Below are 19,582 nucleotides of genomic sequence, written 5' to 3' on the forward strand. Positions count from 1 at the left end.
GCCCAAGGAGCAGCCTTAGACAGGACATCGTTATACCCTGCAGAGCTCAGGGGACATCTTGGAAGGGGGGATGGGGAGAATGGAAGAGCTGAAAAGTGGGAGGAGTGCTGTGAAATACTGCCTACTGGACAGGGTGTAGCTTCTTATCACTCTCCTGAATTCAGAAGCCAGGGTTACCAGCACAACATCAAACAACGCCCCTTACCTCTGACAGGCCTATTGACAGGTAGCTGTGTGTCGGATCTCCTACCCTGCCCTGCTGTGGAATCAATCAGATGAGTGAAGACCCTGCTGGGAGTTGTGAATTAATTTCTTTGGATGCTCAAGCCCTGAATCAAGTCATGAAAGGAACAGTCATGTTGTCAAATGTCTCAGGCTTCCCAAGGCTTGTGACCCTGCTGCCATTGCCTTTTAAGTGTTGGGATGACAGATCAGAAGGTTACCAAACAGGTAAGTGCAGTGGAGTGAGTGTCTCTTTGGGAGACAGTTATGAAGGCTACAAATGGAGATGGGAGTGGTCTTGTGCTGGGGCTTGCAGATGGTGGCCCTCCTGCTGTGTCTCAGGCTTCCTGTGTGTGCAAACCTGTTATATCTCTGGAAGTAGGATTCTCCTAGAAGGGCTCCTGTTGGAATACATCAGACTAGTCCTGATTGGCTCCATTTTAATTTCTTTAGAGCCTTCCTCATAGGCTCTGGTTTGAAGTATGAGTTTTAGGAGTTCAACTTTTGAATTTTAGAGGAACATAACTCATTCCATACCGGGAAGTAATTATAGGCTAAGTTCTTTGGTGTTGGCAGGGCTCTGTGGTATACATGGAGTTTGTAAACCCCTTTGATTAATAGAATCTATTTCTTCCAAGATTGTCAATGCAGCACCATGGTTAGGAGACAATGCCCCCTAGGCCCGGGCAATGGAACTCTTGATTCCCAGTCCGCGGTTCTGTTTGGAGAGGTTTAGGAGCTGCTGTCTTCCTTGCTAGAAGGAGGAGCGTCACTGGGGACTTTGAGAGTAAAGCCTTCTCACCTCCATGGTGATGCTGAGGATGTGGTCTCTCCTTTCCCCACCATGCCTGCTTCCTACTGCCACGCCCTCCTGCCACTATTCACTCCTATCGGTCCTGAACAACAGACTCAGATAAAGTCTTCTGTAAGTTGTCTTGGTCATGGTGTTTTGTCACAGCAGCAGAAAAGAAACTAATGCTTCGTTTACATGAAGTAAAAGATACTTAACAGGGGTCCTGGCAAGATGTCTCAGTGGGAGAGAATGTTTGCCACCAACCTGGTGACCTGAGTTACATACCTGGAACCCATGTAAGGTGGAAAGAGAGCAGATCAACTACAGAAAGTTATCCTCTGACCTCCAGATGAGTACTATGGCATGTACCCCACCTCAGATACCACACACACACCACACACACACACACACACGATGATGATGGTGATGATGGTGATGATGGTGACCATGATTAATAGTAACAATAGCAAGAACAAAAAAACAAACTTTGTGGAAAGAATAAATAACAGGAGCTCTACTGGTACCTTTGAGCCCATGGAGGCTGGCTTAGACAGAACTTCTATAAGTCCAAGTGTCTAGAGAGCTGTGGGACAAAGACATTGTTGTTGGTTATGGGCAGGCATCTCCAGAGCTTAGAAGACTCCTGCCTAAGCTGAAAGGGCTTTTACCCGAGGGGAAGCCAAGCTTTGCACAGGCATGAGATGTGCTCCTGTGTACAAAGCAAGAAACAACACGGCAACCCCAGTGGCAGACCAAACAGAAGCAGAGTAATTTGGGGTAAAGAGGTGATTGGGGTGAAAGGAAAGAGCATTAAGCTTCATCGCAAAGTCCCAAGGATTGATTCTTCCTGCCAGGCCACAGTGCAGTGTCTGAGTTATGCTGTACTCTTGTGCAGTCACACTTCACACCGTTATTTCTGGTACTTAGTTTTTTATTTAAAGGGGAAAGCATGGATACAGGTCCCCACTATCACAAGTCATGTGGTAGTGGAGAAATCATAGGAGTCCATCTCAAGAGCAAGGGATAGGCCTCACCTTGGGAAAGCCACCATCTTGATTATGGTCTTTCTGTTACCTGGGTGGTGGGAAGTAAGTGTGCTCTTGTCTTTTAGATTCATTCATTCATTCATTCATTCATTCATTCATTCATTCATCAATCTACCTACCTATCTGCTTATTTGTCTATCTATCTATAATCTATTTTTCTTTCTACCTAACTAACTTTCTGTCTATAGGAAGGCAGGATCTCTGTCTGACCAGGACCACAGTCATACAGGGTAGCCGGAAACTCACCTGGCTAGTGTCAAACTTGGAGAATCCCATGCTGCCTTGACCTACCAAGTTGTTAGGGCTTCAGACATGCACAACAATGACTGGACTGCTGTTGTCCTTTAAATTGTTGGTTTGAGTCTCTAAATGTCATTTTAAAAACAATTGTTTTATTTATTCGTGGTGCTGGGGGTCTGAAGCAGGGTCTCAGACATGCTACCCAAGTGCTCTACCACTGAGCTGTACTTGCAGCCAGCATGGATGTTAGGGCATTAAACAAGATGCAGGTGTCTGCCTCTGCTCAGGCTGTGACAGCAAAACACCACAGGTGTTTTGTTCCCTTTGAATGCATACGCTGCCTCAGCCAAAACTCCTCTCCAAGCTTTTACTCGCTTTTTCTGTCAGAAACAGATTTCCTGCAGTGAAATGAGGGTTGGAGTAAGGTAGGGCTACGAACAATGGAAGACCATGGCAAGGCATGGTCCTTAACTTATTTACGTTTTATCACTTTGTTTTTATGGGTGGCTGAATATTTCACTCAGCAGCTTACAGGTGGGGAAGGGCTAAAGAGGTCAAGAGGAGCTGCTATATGGAGCAGGACAGATCTTTCTCCACTCAGTGCTTTGAACCACAGGTATTTGCGTTTTGGTAGTTTCTTGAGGTTGGAAGGCAAAGTGCAAGGTACCAGGTGACTCGGTTTCTGCTGATCACCTCTGCCCCTGGCTTGCACACTGTTCTATATCACACATCACCTCACCCTTATATGACAAAACAGACTGACAAAAGTCACATCTCACTCATACAACAGGGTGAGCAAGCCGTCTGGTATGTCCTCTCAGAAGGACACTAATCTCATCAGCTTAGGGTCCTTCTCTTAGATTAAGAGCAAAGGTGTGATTTTACAGTCCTAGTAAAGAGTGTCTGACTTCCAAATTCCCCTATTTTACAAATTTATGGAGCTAGACAGGTGGAGGTGTTGGAGAAATAATCTTGACTGATATATGCTACCCCATCACAGATTTCAACTGCCCCACAACCCAGGACAGAAGACACAGAGTTACTTTCTGACCTGGGGTTCTTCCGGCAAGGGCACTGACTTCAGATCATTTCTGGAGGGCAGTTTTAGTCAAGCCAGAGATGGCTGGAGGTGAAGATGAGTGTTCCAGGCCTTGCCTGGGATGCCTAGGGTCCTAGACAGTTCTTCCCAGCATTGCATAACACAGAGAAAACTCATCATGACCAAACCAGAGAGAGGAAGTCAGAGGATGGACAGATGGACAGATGGACAAAGGCAGAGGGAACTTACCCTCTCAACACTCCTGGTTTCCCATTTATCGCTGCTATTCCCTTTGAATGCATACGCTGCCTCAGCCAAGACTCCTCTCTAAGCTTTTACTCACTTACTCTGTCAGAAACAGATTTCCTGCAGTGAAATGAGGGTTGGAGTAAGGTAGGGCTACGAACAATGGAAGACCATGGCAAGGCATCCTATTCTGACTTTCTCCCAGGCAGCGTTCCAGTGTTTGGTAGTAGGGTCAACAAGTTGTCACATTGAAAAGTTCTGGAGAACCCAGAACTCACGGACGGACTCATGGATGAGATTGAAGAGCTGGTATCAACCTCTTCCCCCCATCACACAGATCTCTGTTGTTGTTTCGTGGGAATATTAATTAGCCTGGTCTTGGTTGCAAGGCTGTTTGAGGAATGCTTGGCCTGAACTGGGAACACTGTGTGCTCAATCCTTATCTGTAATCAGTGCCCTCTAAGTCTCAGAAGTGCCAGAGAGCATCTTTACAACCTGTTTGTTTGGACCTGTTGACTCAGTTATCCGGACGAGTATGAAAGATTCTGCTCATTGCAGTTGGGCACAGGCCCTCCTCTCTCAAAGCTCCATCTTTGTTAGTAGGGATTTGAAGGAATAGAGATGGTTACTTTGGGAAGGTTCAGCATGAATGAGACACTTGACCTTTGCCAGGTTCTCTTGAACCTGGTTAGTGCTCCAATGCAGAGCTTAATCTGAGGGAGCCTCAGCTCTGGGCTGGTCCCACAATGTCCCAGGGCAGCAGCTCAGGCTCCAGCTTCCAGACAGGCACCACCAGCACAACAGGCCATGGAGTGTTTTCCATCAGTGTGACACCGACAGTGTATGTCTGTAGTCTAGCAGGACTGTGCAGTGCAGCATGTCCTTCTCCACTCTGTGGTGTTCTGAAGAAAAAGCTGTAACAATGACAATACATGTAGGACTAGGACCTGCTGCCGAAAGAAATTTGAAATGGGAGGAATTAGAAAGCTTATTTTTAAAAGTCCGATTGGATCAAATGAAGAAAATGTAACATTTGACTTCATAACTAGTAAGAAATAAATAGATGTTCTTTTAAAAGTATGAAATTTATAATTGTGACACAAAGACTGAATAAGTCTAAAAGCGATTGTCAGTAAATTTGTTTTAATTAAATTAAAATGTCCCACTAATACTCCATCTATCATATAACTTCTAGAATGCAGAAGACATAAGCTATGTCTATGAATAGCTGTTTGCCTTGTGAAATGTGCAGTGTTAGCTCTGTGAGCCTTATCAGTTACAGAGAGGTCCAATTTGGATAAGAAAATGAACCCCAGACTCATCCCTTGGGAGGAGCAGCTCCCTGGAAGGCCTCTGTAGGACTGTGCTGCAAACAAAGCACTTCCTTCCTCAGAGGAAGTAGCAGATCTTCCTGAGAAGGGAGGTTTAGCAAAGAACTCGCTACCTCCAATTTGTGTTTTACAAGTCAGACTTAATGTTCCATTCCAATTCTTCCATCAAATTCCTAGAAGGGCATTTAGTCTTTCGAAGGATAAAAATATGACAATCCAGTTTAAGAAGCTCAGTTAGATCCTGTTCCTCCCACTGGGTGAGAATAAGACCACTATCAAACTTTTGAGCCAAATTTGAGGCAAACATTATTTAATACTGGCCAGGATGGTGGACACCAGCCATGTCCATAGCTGGGAACCTAGACTCTGGCACCAAATTCCATTAGTGAGTTTGGTACAGGCAAACCCAAAGGTAGGCTCTTCTCCCCTTCATCTAATTAGGGGCAAGCATGGATCCTGACTCACTTCCTGCCTGTATACCTCCTGCCTACTGTGTGATCAAGCACATACTGTGCAGTTGGGGCAACCAATCTTCTTTACAGAAGCAAAAACACATGGCTTGTTATGTGACTCGAACTAAAGCTCCAGCATTCTAGGAAGTTATCTGCCTAGGGCAAGTGGGCCCTACTGATTAGAGGCATTTCTGTTTTAGAATCTCTTAAGCATATTAAGGTAAACAAAACATAACTTTAGCCATCATGATGGATTTTCAAATAAGTGTGTATGTATGTATTGTATGTATGCATGTTTGTATGTGTATATGTATGTATGTATGTATGCATGTTTGTATGTGTGTATGTATGTATGTATGCATGTGCCTGAGAGAGAGCGTGCATCAAGTGCATGCAGGAACACATGGACACCTGAAGAGGCAGTTGGATCTCCTGAAACTGGAGTTACAGATAAACGTGAGCTACCGAGTTCATGGTGAGTATCAAACCCAAGTCCTCAGCAAGACCAATGTGCACTGAGACATCTGTCTATGTGCACTCAGACATCTCACTTGCCCCTGCAGTTTTGATTACAGAGCTAGGTACCGCATCATTGCATAAAACAGAATAAGTACCTCAATGATCTGAGCAGAAAAGTTTGTATTATACATAGGAAAAGGCTAGTAAGAGTCAGAACGAAGGAACACAAGGGAATGGTCATTTAAAATGACTTTCCTTGTAAGTTGAGGACCAGTAGACAGAGTAGAAAAATAATGGGCTGCCTAATATCTGAGTACTTTATGCTGTGTGCACACTGTGTGTGAGTGTGTATGTTTAAGGGTTAACCAGAGGACACCTCAGTATTGTGCCAGTTGAAACTGGCCTGTTTGAGAAACTTGGCCCTTTTGTAAACTCCAAATCTTTTTTTAAAAATTCAGTCATTTACCATTGCACGTGGGTGGTTGATTACTAAGAGTAGTCATGGCAAAGCAAGGTCTTTTTCTGTTTTTTAATAAAGGAAGAATAAAAATTACATTGAAATCTTTTTTGTGAATTTTTCACTTTTAGTGTGAAGTCTGTCAGTAGGATAAACTGTATGAGTCTGCTTTTTTCAGTAGGAGACCTAGGAGGGCTAGAAAGGCAAGGCCTGACTTTTCTATAGGACATGGGCTGACCTGGCACTTGCATGTCTGCTGCCGGGCAACTGACCAAGCAACAGTTAACCGTCAACATCATTGGAGGTCTGAGAAAGAAATTCTGAGCAGGAAGTATAATCCAAATGGCCTCTCTATCAACTAAATTGACACAGACTTCTCTCTGGGAATCTCGATGGTTTCCTTGGGGGCAGAATTCCCAGAGCTGCAGTCAGAGGTCAGTGTGGTGTCCATCAAACAAGACAGTCCGTCACATACGGTGGCGTCTGTCTTCTGGTGCCAGAGTTAGAAGATCTGAGAGGCTTTCCTGAGGATGAAGAACTGGAGAGATTGGCCTACACTGGTGGAAGCTAAAGGGGGGTAGTAGGTTCTACAGGGTCCTGTGTGTCCATATTTTGGGCAGAGTACTGGCTGAGGGCAAGGCATGGGGCTAGTCCTTTGCCCAGTGGTTTTGCCCAGCATTACCCAGCATTTCTCAGCATTACCCCAGTCCAGGTGGAATTGTCTGTGCCCCATTGTCTTCTTTGAGGAGACCTTAGGGCTGTCTCTCGAGCTGGCATTTCTTTTCTTTTCTTTTTTTTTCTTTTCTTTTCTTTTTTTTTCTTTTCTTTTTTTCTTTTCTCCTCTTTCCTTTTCTTTTTTTCTTTTCTCTCTCTCTCTTTCTTCTTTCTCTTTCTTTTTGTGAAGCCTTTGAGAAAAAACATTTAAAATTCCACATTCACCAGATCTCTGGAGTTTGATGATCAGAATTTAATTTATTAAATATACCCGATTTAAAAAAAAAAAACAACTTCGTTCTTTTAGTTATTTATTTGAGACTCATCCTGACAACATCTACAAAGACTATATAAGTGGAGGTATAAATTGGTCTCTCCTACACATTTTTTTTGTAAATTATTACATTCTTACGAATCATGATTATAAAGAGTCTTAAGCACATTAATTAATTTGATTCATTATAAAATTATCTTGAGCAGTTTACCACAAGGTAGTAGCTTTTACGGAATTAGGATTTTATAGTTTTATTATAGTTTATTACTGTTAAATTTTAGTCTTAAAATTTTAAATTGAAAATTTAGTTGAAAAGTGTCTAGCAATAAAATAAATCTTTAAACCATTACTGTAGCAGGAAATATTTAAAAAATGAACACCATCTCACAGTAGGGCCGGTGCCAGCAGGCCACAAGGCACCAGTGGGGTGTTCTCACCTCAGCAGACTCTCTGTGGCTCAGAGAGTCTGTAGTGGGAAATAAAAAAGAAATTTCCATCCCATGCTACTTCCAGCTACCATAAGCTGCCCACTTAGGTTGGACAATTTGGTATCTACTCACAACTGTTTCTAAATAAAATATCTAGTAAGGTCCCTAGAAATTAACTCATTGCCAAGAATTTGTTATCTTGTATTGTTTAATCATCTAAAGACAGTTTGTAATGCCATTAAGAGAGGAACTGGGACTACATTTTGTACTTTTAAATTTTTTGTATCAATAGAAGAAATTTATGTCAATGAAAACCCTGATTCTGCATCAAAACAATTTCTGTACCAATGTGAGAAATTATAACTTCAACTTAGTAACAATTATAAGGATTTCCACCAAATGAGATTATGGCTGTACAATCAATTCTAGCTAATTCTTCCCTGTTAAATTATGACTATTTCTAATTTCCCCAGAAAAACAACCTTAGAATAACCACCTCTAGCCTCCCAAAATTTAGGGAATTGAGTAGAAGACTCTTGATGATTTCTTCAAGCTGTACATGGGTGTTGAGATACCTTTGGGGCTGGGGTGGGGAAATAGGGAAGTTGTTTTGACTTTAAGAAGGCCACACCTTTCGGTCCCCAGCTCCGAAAAAAAGAAAAAAGAAAAGAAAAGAAAAGAAAAAAAAAAAGAAGGCCACACCAAAAATTATTGTAGTGTCTGATGTCTGTCCTGACTGGATCCAGCTGAAAGTCGCTGAGATCAGGAGTTCAAGCAGGTCAGTTCAGCATGTCTGATGACACTCACCAAAGATGTACATTTTGTAATATATAAATCTCAAAAAAAGTTTTTAGTATCATCAAGAAATGTTTTGTGGGGTTGGGGATTTAGCTCAGCGGTAGAGCGCTTGCCTAGCGAGCACAAGGCCCTGGGTTCGGTCCCCAGCTCCGAAAAAAAGAAAAGAAAAAAAAAAAGAAATGTTTTGTTTGATTCTCTGGAATCTAGATCTTCTGGGAGTCTCCGTCTATCAAATCTGATCCATATAGCTCTGGAAGATGTCCAGAACATAATCACCTTTTCTAAAAAACAAAGACAAGCCCTTCTTTCCAAATGAGCATATCCTTTTGTCAACAGACAAGCTTGTATCTTGTATTCTCTCCCAGAGAAATAATATAACCCCAAAACTCAAAATCACACCCATTTTGAAAATTAAAACAATCTAAAACAAATGAAGTAAACTAAAATACTGTATGAACCCATTCTTAGGCTTTTTCTATTCTGTCATGTCAAGAAATTAACCCAACAAAGAATCTGAGTTTCCTGCAGACTATAATATACCATCTGTCTGTTATGCTGTCTACCTGTAGTTACAGACTTCTATTTTTCCTGTCTTAGTTCTGAACCCTGGGCAAAATTCCCCATGTGATTCAGACACACTTCCTATATGTCTATGCTAAAAGCAAATAGACCAGCCTTTGAACTAATCATACTCCAACCAGGCAGCTTCCATTTCCAGCTCTCTGACTCAGAGCCGTGAGCAGAAACTCCCCAGTGTTTGTTTGTTTCAAGGTACCTGTGCCCGAGTCCACGTGACTCATCCTGGTGCCACCTTTCTCTCACTTAGAAGATAAAACTCTAACTCTTAGGCTGACAGTCTTAAGTTTCTAATGGATTCTTGCCCCACACTGGGCGCCACCTATAGCATTAAATTAAAAAAAAAAAAAAAAGGATTTTTCCATCCCATGCCACTGCTGGTTACTCTCTGGCCCCATTGGTCTTACTGCCTCTATGGCTAGCCCCATGTAGAGACCATAAGTGATCATGGATGTCTTGTGGACTCTGCTCACCTTTCCAGCCAGACTCAGCAGACTCTCTGACCCAGAGCTCTCACAACATCTCCACCTGACTCACTACGTTCCCTTTGCAGGTCACTGCCACACCAGCCCCATGTAATAACAGACCATCTCATGTTTAACTGTCACAAATCCCTGCAACCAGGCAAAATTAAAATTCTAGAGGCTTGTAATTTATTAATCAGATATATATCAGTAAATTCTCACCCCAGAAAATGTCCACACAATAAACTCAGAGCCAATTGGTATTGATATAAACTGCCCACCTAGATAAGAAAAATTGTCCTGTAATTATCCATCTCTTATAAGATATTCATAGCTACCTGTGACTATTTAAGCCACATAGATCTGGGTTGTTGTTCTCTTCATCATCATCCCTCCTCCTCCCTCTGTACAGAGAGAGAGTTCTATAAGAATCTCAGCTCACCTTTCTTTTTCACTGCCCAAGCACAGGCCTTGCCTTATCTTGTGCTTACCCCCACCTGCGTATAGACATCAACCCACACATTACTTTAATCCATAGGCTGACTTGGAACCTTACAAAACCATAAATACGGCCCATAGAGAGACTGACAATCTTATAGTGTAGTATTACAGAACATTACTGGTTTTTGTAGCTCAGTTTATTCAAATAGCTAAAGCCTAACAAAGACAAAGAGGCTAGACATATATCTTTTTTTTTTAACATTTTTTTCTTCTTTATTAACTTGAGTATTTCTTATTTACATTTCAATTGTTATTTCCCTTCCCGATTTCCGGGCAAGCATCCCCCTAACCCCTCCCCCTTCCCTTCTCTATGGGTGTTCCCCTCCCCATCCTCCCCCCATTACCGCCCTCCCCCCAACAATCCCGTTCACTGGGGGTTCAGTCTTGGCAGGACCAAGGGCTTCCCCTTCCATTGGTGCTCTTACTAGGCTATTCATTGCTACATATACAGTTGGAGTCCAGGGTCAGTCCATGTGTAGTCTTTGGGTAATGGCTTAGTCCCTGGAAGCTCTGATTGGTTGGCATTGTTGTTCATATGAGGTCTCAAGCCCCTTCAAGTTCTTTCAGTCCTTTCTAAGATTCCTTCAACGGGGGTCCCGTTCTCAGTTCAGTGGTTTGCTGATGGCATTTGCCTATGTATTTGCTGTATTCTGGCTGTGTCTCTCAGGAGAGATCTACATCCAGTTCCTGTTGGCCTGCTCTTCTTTGCTTCATCCATCTTGTCTAATTGGGTGGCTGTATATGTATGGGCCACATGTGGGGCAGGCTCTGAATGGGTCTTCCTTGTGCCTCTGTTCTGAACTTTGCCTCCCTATTCCCTCCCAAGGGTATTCTTGTTCCCCTTTTAAAGAAGGAGTGAAGCATTCACATTTTGGTCATCCTTCTTGAGTTTCATGTGTTCTGTGCATCTAGGGTAATTCAAACATTTGGGCTAATATCCACTTATCATTGAGTGTGTGTTTTTCTGTGATTGGGTTACCTCAGGATATTTTCCAGTTCCATCCATTTGCTTATGAATTTCATAATGTCATTGTTTTTGATAGCTGAGTAATATTCCATTGTGTAGATGTACCACATTTTCTGTATCCATTCCTCTATTGAAGGGGATCTGGGTTCTTTCCAGCTTCTGGCTATTATAAATAAGGCTGCTATGAACATATTGGAGCATGTGTCTTTTTTATATGTTGGGGCATCTTTTGGGTATATGCCCAAGAGAGGTATAGCTGGGTCCTCAGGTAGTTCAATATCCAATTTTCTGAGGAACCTCCAGACTGATTTCCAGAATGGTTGTACCAGTCTGCAATCCCACCAACAGAGGAGGAATGTTCCTCTTTCTCCACATCCTCGCCAGCATTTGCTGTCACCTGAGTTTTTGATCTTAGCCATTCTCACTGGTGTGAGGTGAAATTTCAGGGTTGTTTGATTCGCATTTCCCTTATGACTAAAGATGTTGAACATTTCTTTAGGTGTTTCTCAGCCATTCAGCATTCCTCAGCTGTGAATTCTTTGTTTGGCTCTGAACCCCATTTTTTAATAGGGTTATTTGTCTCCCTGCAGTCTAACTTCTTGAGTTCTTGGTATATTTTGGATATAAGCCTTCTATCAGTTGTAGGATTGGTAAAGATCTTTTCCCAATCTATTGGTTGTCGTTTTGTCATAACAACAGTTAGACATATATCTTTAAATCAACTGTTGTTAATCTCAGTGACCTCAGGAATTTATAAACCTTATTTACAAATATATTTTATTTATTAGACATATGTTGCTTTTTATTTAAAATTTGTTTTAGGATAAACATTATTATATAAAAACCCATGTGAAATCCAAAATATCTTATAGACCTATAGTTGTCTCCTTAGTCTAAAGATGAGATAATGAGAGAGCTATTTCAATTTACATATGAGCATGTAGCAGCAAATTAAGATTACTTATGTATAGATTTTAACCTTTTTGTTACAAATTTTATGGTAGTTTTTTTTTGGCTTGGAATTTTGCAGGTTCTCTGTTCCATGTTGTACCCACTTCCCCAAGCAATGGTCTTACAGATACTGAGAGAAAGATAGTTTACATTTGAATATCTATGACCTTTAAAGGAAGAACAACTTTATAATATATTAATATATATATTCATACACATACCAAGAAAGGAGGAAGAAGGCAAAAAGTTAAACATTTGCAATTATTTAGCATCTTAATTTCTATATAAATCTTTTCTCATTAAAAAAATTTAACTAGGTGAGCAGGCAGAGGACAAAAGAGGCCCCACCCTCCACCACACCTGGGCAGAGATGGCCCTGGCCCTCATTGGCTTTGTTACTCAGAAGGGCCACATGGAACCTCATCTGGACAGCATAGTAGAGCTGTCCCTGGTGCCATGGATGTGTGAGAGCTGGCAATGATGGAGTGGCATGAACACAGGAGAGCAGGCCCTTCCCCTCACCTGGGCAAAACAAGAGAGCCAGCCCTGTTGGCAAGGGCCCAGGAGAGTTGGTGGACTGATCACATCAGCTACAACCCAGGCCAAGATCCAGAGCTTTCAGTTGACCTACCCCAACATCTAGTCTGTGTGTGAACTGCTGGAGCTTGTGAAGTGATCTCCATGACACAATAGCAGGTTATTTTAGACAAGTCCCAGTGAGGACTCTGTATTGATGGTGTAGCAGAAACCAGAGGCTTCAAAACAGACCAGTGACTGGTTGCAAGCAACATTCCTTTGAGAGTAAAGGTGTCTGGGCAAAAGGGCATATCATATAACATATGATCTACAGCTTCCACAGTAAGATTTGTTTTGTTATTTATTTGTCAATTTTTGTTTATTTTTTGTTTCCGTTTGTGAGGAAGGTTCCAAGGGTGGAGGGTGGATATAGAGGGAGGAGGAGATGAGTGAATATGAAATTCATAAAGAATCAATAAAATAAAAAAGACAAATTACAAAAAATAAAATAGCATGAGACATAACAGTAACTAATTTACCATTTGTTGTAAGACATCTTTCTTAAGGGGGTGTTAGAGAATATTTGGAGTCTTTACTCAGAATACATAACCGCTTTCCCCTCCTGCATGGATGGATTCTCTTCTTATACTTTTAGCTTTTAGCCTTCTACCCTAGTTTCCCTAGAAAACCTTGAGCCTTCATGCAATCAGGAGTTAACTGCATACAACCAGTTGGAAGGAGTGACCAGATACTCAGATGAAGGTTCAAGGGATTGTGGGATGGAGTGACTGGGAGTGGGGGCAGTGATTGGATGTAAAGTGAATTAGAAAAAAAGAAAAGAACTATTTTCCCAGAAGTTTCACCCTTCATTTTGGGTGGAGCCTCTCATATGAAATATTGTTCAAGAAAGTAACTCAGATTTGCTAACAGACGTTTTGATGGAGGCATTTGCTCAGTTGATGTTCCTCTTCTCAGATGACCTTAGGTCATGTCAAGTTGGCTAAAAACTTACCATCACCGTAAACTTTTTTTTTTTTTTGGTTCTTTTTTTGGAGCTGGGGACCGAACCCAGGGCCTTGCGCTTCCTAGGCAAGCGCTCTACCACTGAGCTAAATCCCCACCCCCCACCGTAAACTTTTTTCTTCTAGGGTTTAGTACAAGACAACATGACAAACAGCAGGACTAGAAAGAAATACAAATGATACCCCATGTTTGTTGCATGAATAGCTCACATTATAAGAAGACAGTACATGAGAGTCCTGGACTGCAGCCCAAAGGCTGAAATCAGGGCAAGGGAGGATCTTGAGTTGGGTCTTAAAGCATATGTGATACTGGAGCAGGAAGGGAAGCAGTAGGGTTAGGGGCCTGAGGCAGGATGAAGAGTGAAGTCTGGGTTAGCTGCGAGGACTCTGGGCTCAAACAGTATTATCATTTGCTCTCTGGATGACTTCTGCAAATTCCTCTACTTCCTTGCATGAACTGGAAAGCTGCCATAATACTAAGTACCTGCCTAAAAATTCATGGGTGGGGATAAGTGAGAAAACACAAGTAAACTGAGGGGAAACAATACTGGAAATGAGAAAGAACAATCTAGCTTACATTAAAGCAGAGAAAAAAAGTGATCATTATTACCACCGTTGTACTTAAAATGGCTATTGAAATAATGTTTTTGGAATGACCATTCATGTTTGTTATCTCCTTAATATTTGCTGTAATTTAAGGTTTCCAATAAACTTTTTTAAAAGTTATGTGTGTGGGTGTAGGGATCTGTGTATGTGTGAAGACAACTTGTGGAGGTGTGTTGTTTCTTTAAGCTAGGTGAGTCATAGGGATTGAACTGAGGTCTTCAGGCCTAGGATAAAGAACCTTTATCCACTGAGTCGACCTCTCTAGTAACCTTACAGGAATAGGTGGTGACGTCACTTCCATTTCACAGATGTGGAGATTGAGGCTCAAGGAAGTTCAGTAGTCTCCTCACAGTCATTAGGGCATTCTGTCCACAGTGCTTCATAATTCAAATCTTTGCATTTGTGTTTTAATAGTAAAACAATAAATGGAAGAAACCCACGGGCTCAAGCTCTGAATTCTTCAGAGCAGGTAGTTTGGCTAAGGAGTACATCCTGATAACTTGTTTTTCAAACAGAGGTAGATTTTTATCAATGGGATGCAGTTAGAACACATAGTGAGAAGGCCAGGAGTTGGTCAATTAAAAACAATATTCTTAGACTTTGTCCCCTTACACTAATCATGCAAATGATTAGTCAACTCCAAATCAATAAAGAACTGATTATAATTAAATAAGGAATGCTTGAAGTCAGACTTTTAGAATCAGAACTCAACTCAAAGTTTCTCAAGAAGAATAACTCATGAAAACAAAGATGTTAACCTCCCATAAGATGGTACAGAAGGTCGTTGACGTTGGATCTCTAGACCTGATGAGTAGGCTCACAGTTCTGCCTTGTCAGGCCTCATCCTTGCCTATCACAAGCAAGAGACAGGGAAGAAGACGAGGCTCAGCACCACAGAGACACTAGCTCCTCAGGAGTTGCTGTATTCCCATTCAGCTTTCTGTGCTCAGAAAACAATGAGATGTTCTTCCCTGGGAGATGGTGGTTTGAAACAAGGTAAAAAACAGGGGCTGCCATCTATAACCCAGACTGACTTGAGAGGCTTTCTGTAGACCAGACCTCGAACTCTGGTGATCTTCCTGCTTCTACCTCTTCAGTGCTGAGATTGCTTGTGTGAGCCACCATACTTTGCTGGAGAAATGTATCTCCAGATGCTTCCCTTTGCATTCCATTCCATGTCTCCTCTTCTTCTCCACAAGCTTTTTGGAAGCTCCCAGTGAGAGCACAGGAGGGACCCCATGTCTAGCATTCCCACAAGACCAGATCAAGAAAGTGCTGTCACGGTGACAGAACCCCAGAAGCAAGCAGGGCAAAAAGAAGAAAGAAGATGAACAGTTTTATTGTGACAGAGAGGGGAGCTCCAGTTTTCACTATGTTGCTCAGACCTGCCTTGAAATCTCCTGGGTTCTACTATGCCCAGCAGGTATAAGTCCAGGCTTTTGGAAAATCAGGGGTATGTATGGGAGGTGAGGGTGGGGAGATGGATACATGCTGTCTTCACTAAGTGAGTTGGGTGACAGTTTTACTCTGGGTCGGAGTGAGTGACATCCTTGTGATGCTATCAGGCATCTTCAGCTTTATGGCTGGTGTTAACCCAGACAGTGAGCTTGGTATCATCAAGAACATGTCCAAGGCTCATTTTGTTGTATCTCGGTTCCACACCCATTGATAACAGTCATTTTGGGTGGTGCAGATGTAACTGGAACATCATCTTCTTGGAATCTAGAAGATTCCTTAACTTGTTTTCTTATACAGATGACTAAGTTTCATATCATAATCCAGTTAACAGTTGCTTGGCCAAAGATAAGAAAGTTGGGCTGTTCAGTTGGCTAGTTCTTTCTCTTTCCTTTACATATAATTCTTCCATTTTAAATAAATGTTCTGGATTTTCTCCACAGGTTGCAAGATGACATGACACTACCATTGCATTAAGGGGAGGCCTCAAAGTCTTCTGTCCTTCTCATCATTCATTATCTGGAAAGCAGTTGCCTAAGTTCCTGGGGTAGAGCATCCAAGGAGGCACCCAGAGGCTCCAGTGATGGACTTGTGGCTGGTTAACCTGTGTGTTTTTCCTCTTACTGGGGCTGTCTGTTTAACAAATGATGGGCAGCTTCATGGAAGGGGCTGGGACTTCTCTGGAGGTTAAACAGGGATGAAGTCATGTGTATGTGACTGGGCAGTATCCCAGGACCACTCTCAGGGGGCCATGTGCTTGGTTGAATGCTCTCTTAATTCTGTCTTAGAATACTCTCTATATTCAGACACGATGCCCTGTTTTTATTGTATATACTTGGACTTGTAGACTATGTAACTACTCCTGGACAGGAACTCGTCTTTTGTGGAAATGAATCTTAGCATGTAAGAATAATAAGAAACAAACACCAAGGTGCTGGAGAGATGGGTTAGCAGTTAAGAGCATTTACTCTTCCAGAAGACCTGAGTGCAGTTTTCAGTGTCCACACTGGGAGGCTCACAACTGCCTGTAACTTTAGCTCTAGGGCATCCAATGACAATTTCTGCTCTTCAAGAATACATGGGTGCATGTACATCCTGACATCTATCCATCCATCCATCCATCCATCCATCCATCCATCCATCCATCCATCCATCCATCCACTCATACATCCACCCAATCACACAAATAAAAAAAAAAAAATCCAAAATCCCCCAACCAAACAACAAAGAAAAATAAGAACAACAAACCCTGGAGTGGATACACAGGTACTTTGCATCATTCTGAGACGTAGGTCTGTTAAATGTGGGTTTGAGTTCCTAAGTAGCTTTGAATTTAAACTGAAGTGAAAGCAGGCCACACTGAACACCGTGCTTATTTCTTACATGGACTAACTCAGTTAGACTCACAGAGAGAGTATAAAATGAACACAACAGTCTCCCTTCTTCCCCTTTCAGTCCACTCATCTCCCCTCACCTTTTCACCTGTCTTTCCCTCCCCTCCTCTCCTCTTTCCCCAACTTCCCTTCCTTCCTTACCCTTCCCTTTTCTCCCATTCCCTACTTTCCCCTCTCCTTCCTTTCCTTCCCTCTCTCATTCCTTTCTCTCTGCTCCTCTTTCCCCTCCCAGTTCTCATCCTTCCTTCTTTCTCTTTCTCTTGTCCCCTCCTCCCCTTTCTTTGGCCTGTTTTTCTTCTGATAACGACTCACTAGGTTGCCTAGGATGAACTCAAACTCCTGGACCCCATCCCCCATCCACCTCTCAGGCAGCCTGATTCAGTTTAGTTATAGCCAAATACCCATTTAATTCAGTGTATTTCCATCATTTTAACTATGCATCTCTTTGTAGCCCTATTTTGCCATCTGTGCAGTCTGCTGCTGTTTGAGACAACAGACATGGAAGGTCTACCCAGGAGCATTCAGATCTTTGAGTATTGACTGGATTCCCTATTTGTTTTCACAGGCTTCTTACCAGAGGCCAGGACCTTTTCCTGTGAAGATCATAACTCCTACCTTCAATGTCTAAGGCAGTGCCAAGCATGATAATTATAAACTTTAATTTCTAGCCAAGATAGAAAAACAGAGGCCAGCTTTACCCTCCTTCCTTAAGCAAGCTGAATACCAGGCTGTGATCCTGAAAGCTGTGTTTTCAGCTATTGTGCAATAGGTTGTATAAGATGGAAACCCTCAGAAGGCCATGAGGACACGAGAATGGAACCTTCCTGGTTTGAATTCATGTCCTTAAGAAAGGGGTCACAGAGCTCTCTGGCTCTTTGTTGACTATGTGAGTATATAAGAGAAAAGAAAATGAGCCTGCAACCTAGAAGTAAGCCCTCATTAGATCTCACCCATGGTGCACCACTCAGTGATCTCAAAAACCATTGTCTTCCACAAAGACTCCAGGCAGCATGTAGGACATTGGAAAGAGATGCACAGAGATGAGGTCAACATTTGCAACTGGGGCACTGATTCATTGCTCACAGACTGGACTAGCTTTTTCAACTCAGTCATCCAAAGGAGGCCAGGATCTCCTATCAGGAGGAGATCTCAGGGATGAAAAAGGAATCCAAGAGACTCAAGATTAATTCACCAATCAAGGTAGCCAGTTTCCATATCCTATATCTTCACCCAGCTCTCTCACCCCACTATATCTATTCTTCCTTTATTTAACAACCAGTGCCGACACACTCTGTTCTGTTTTGTTGTTGATGTTGATCTTCTTCTTCTTCTTATCCTCCTCTCCCTCCTCCTCATCCTCCTCCTTCCCCCCTCCTCTTCCTCTTCTCTTTTGAATTTCTTCATTCTTCTTTTCTTAAGAACTTAGAGAAGGGGGAGGGGTTAGGGGGATGTTGGCCTGGCAACTGGGAAAGGGAATAACAATCGAAATGTAAATAAGAAATACCCAAGTTAATAAAGATGGAAACAAAACAAAACAAAACAGAAAAACAAACAAACAAAAAAAAAGAACTTAGAGAAGCTAGCTGTGTAGGGTCTCTGTGGCTCAGCCTCCTGAGAGGTCGGGTTGACCCTGTGCATCTGATGATTGCAGACTTTCCCTCTTTCTTTTCAGTCTACATTTAGCCAAATCCCTCATAGGCCTCTCCTTTCTCCTGAACCTCCAGTTTTCCTGTTAGTGTCCCCACCTCTGTTTTCTCCACATCACCCCAACACTAATCATGAGATATAGTCTGTTTCTCTTTTCCTTTAAACTCATACTCATAGTATCCAGTATATCACCACATATGGTATTATCAGTCTTCCTTTATTTCCTAAAATGATTGGTTCTTAAGGGCTAATTGATTTTTAATTTGTTATCAATCTATTTTCACAGCTCTGTCCTTGGAGAGTGACTATTATTTCAGAATAGCATGATACTCTGAGGGAAGTATTAAGGATAGATCCTGGTGCCCCCAACAACCATATACCAGAGGAATGACACCCCAGTCTTACTAAAATCTTGTTCCTCCTAGGCACTGCAAACACTTTCATTGAAAAAAGAAAGGTGACTTAAAAACTCAAAATTAAAAAAAAACAAAACCCTCAAACCAATCAGGTTGCAAATTCTAACTTAAAAACATAAGTAGCACGAGGAAACAGGAGAACTTATCTTCTTCCAAAGCTATAAAATGCAGTAATGGCCACAATAAAAATGATTTAAATGAAATACCATACAAAGAATTCTACACTTGATCTTAGTCAAAAGGCTGAGAAGTGATCAGACAAAGAATTCTAAAGAATGATTATAAATATGTTCAAAATACAACAATAGACTTATAAGAACCCCGTTGAAGGAATCAGAGAAAGTACTGAAAGAGCTTGAAAGGGCTTGAGATCCCATATGAACAACAATGCCAACCAACCAGAGCTTCCAGGGACTAAGCCACTACCCAAAGACTATACATGGACTGACCCTGGGCTCCAACCTCATAGGTAGCAATGAATAGCCTAGTAAGAGCACCAGTTGAAGGGGAAGCCCTTGGTCTTGCCAAGGCTGAACTCCCAGTGAATGTAATTGTTGGGGGGAGGGCG

General features: G+C 42.1%; 1 pseudogene; it reads right to left on the bottom strand.

The window, feature by feature from the left end:
• Positions 1–1,953: 1,953 nt before the first annotated feature.
• LOC116902624 lies at positions 1,954–2,100 on the bottom strand (annotated as a pseudogene).
• Positions 2,101–19,582: the final 17,482 nt, after the last annotated feature.

The sequence above is a fragment of the Rattus rattus genome, chromosome 5, assembly GCF_011064425.1.
Source record: "Rattus rattus isolate New Zealand chromosome 5, Rrattus_CSIRO_v1, whole genome shotgun sequence".
Taxonomy (NCBI): Eukaryota; Metazoa; Chordata; class Mammalia; order Rodentia; family Muridae; genus Rattus; species Rattus rattus.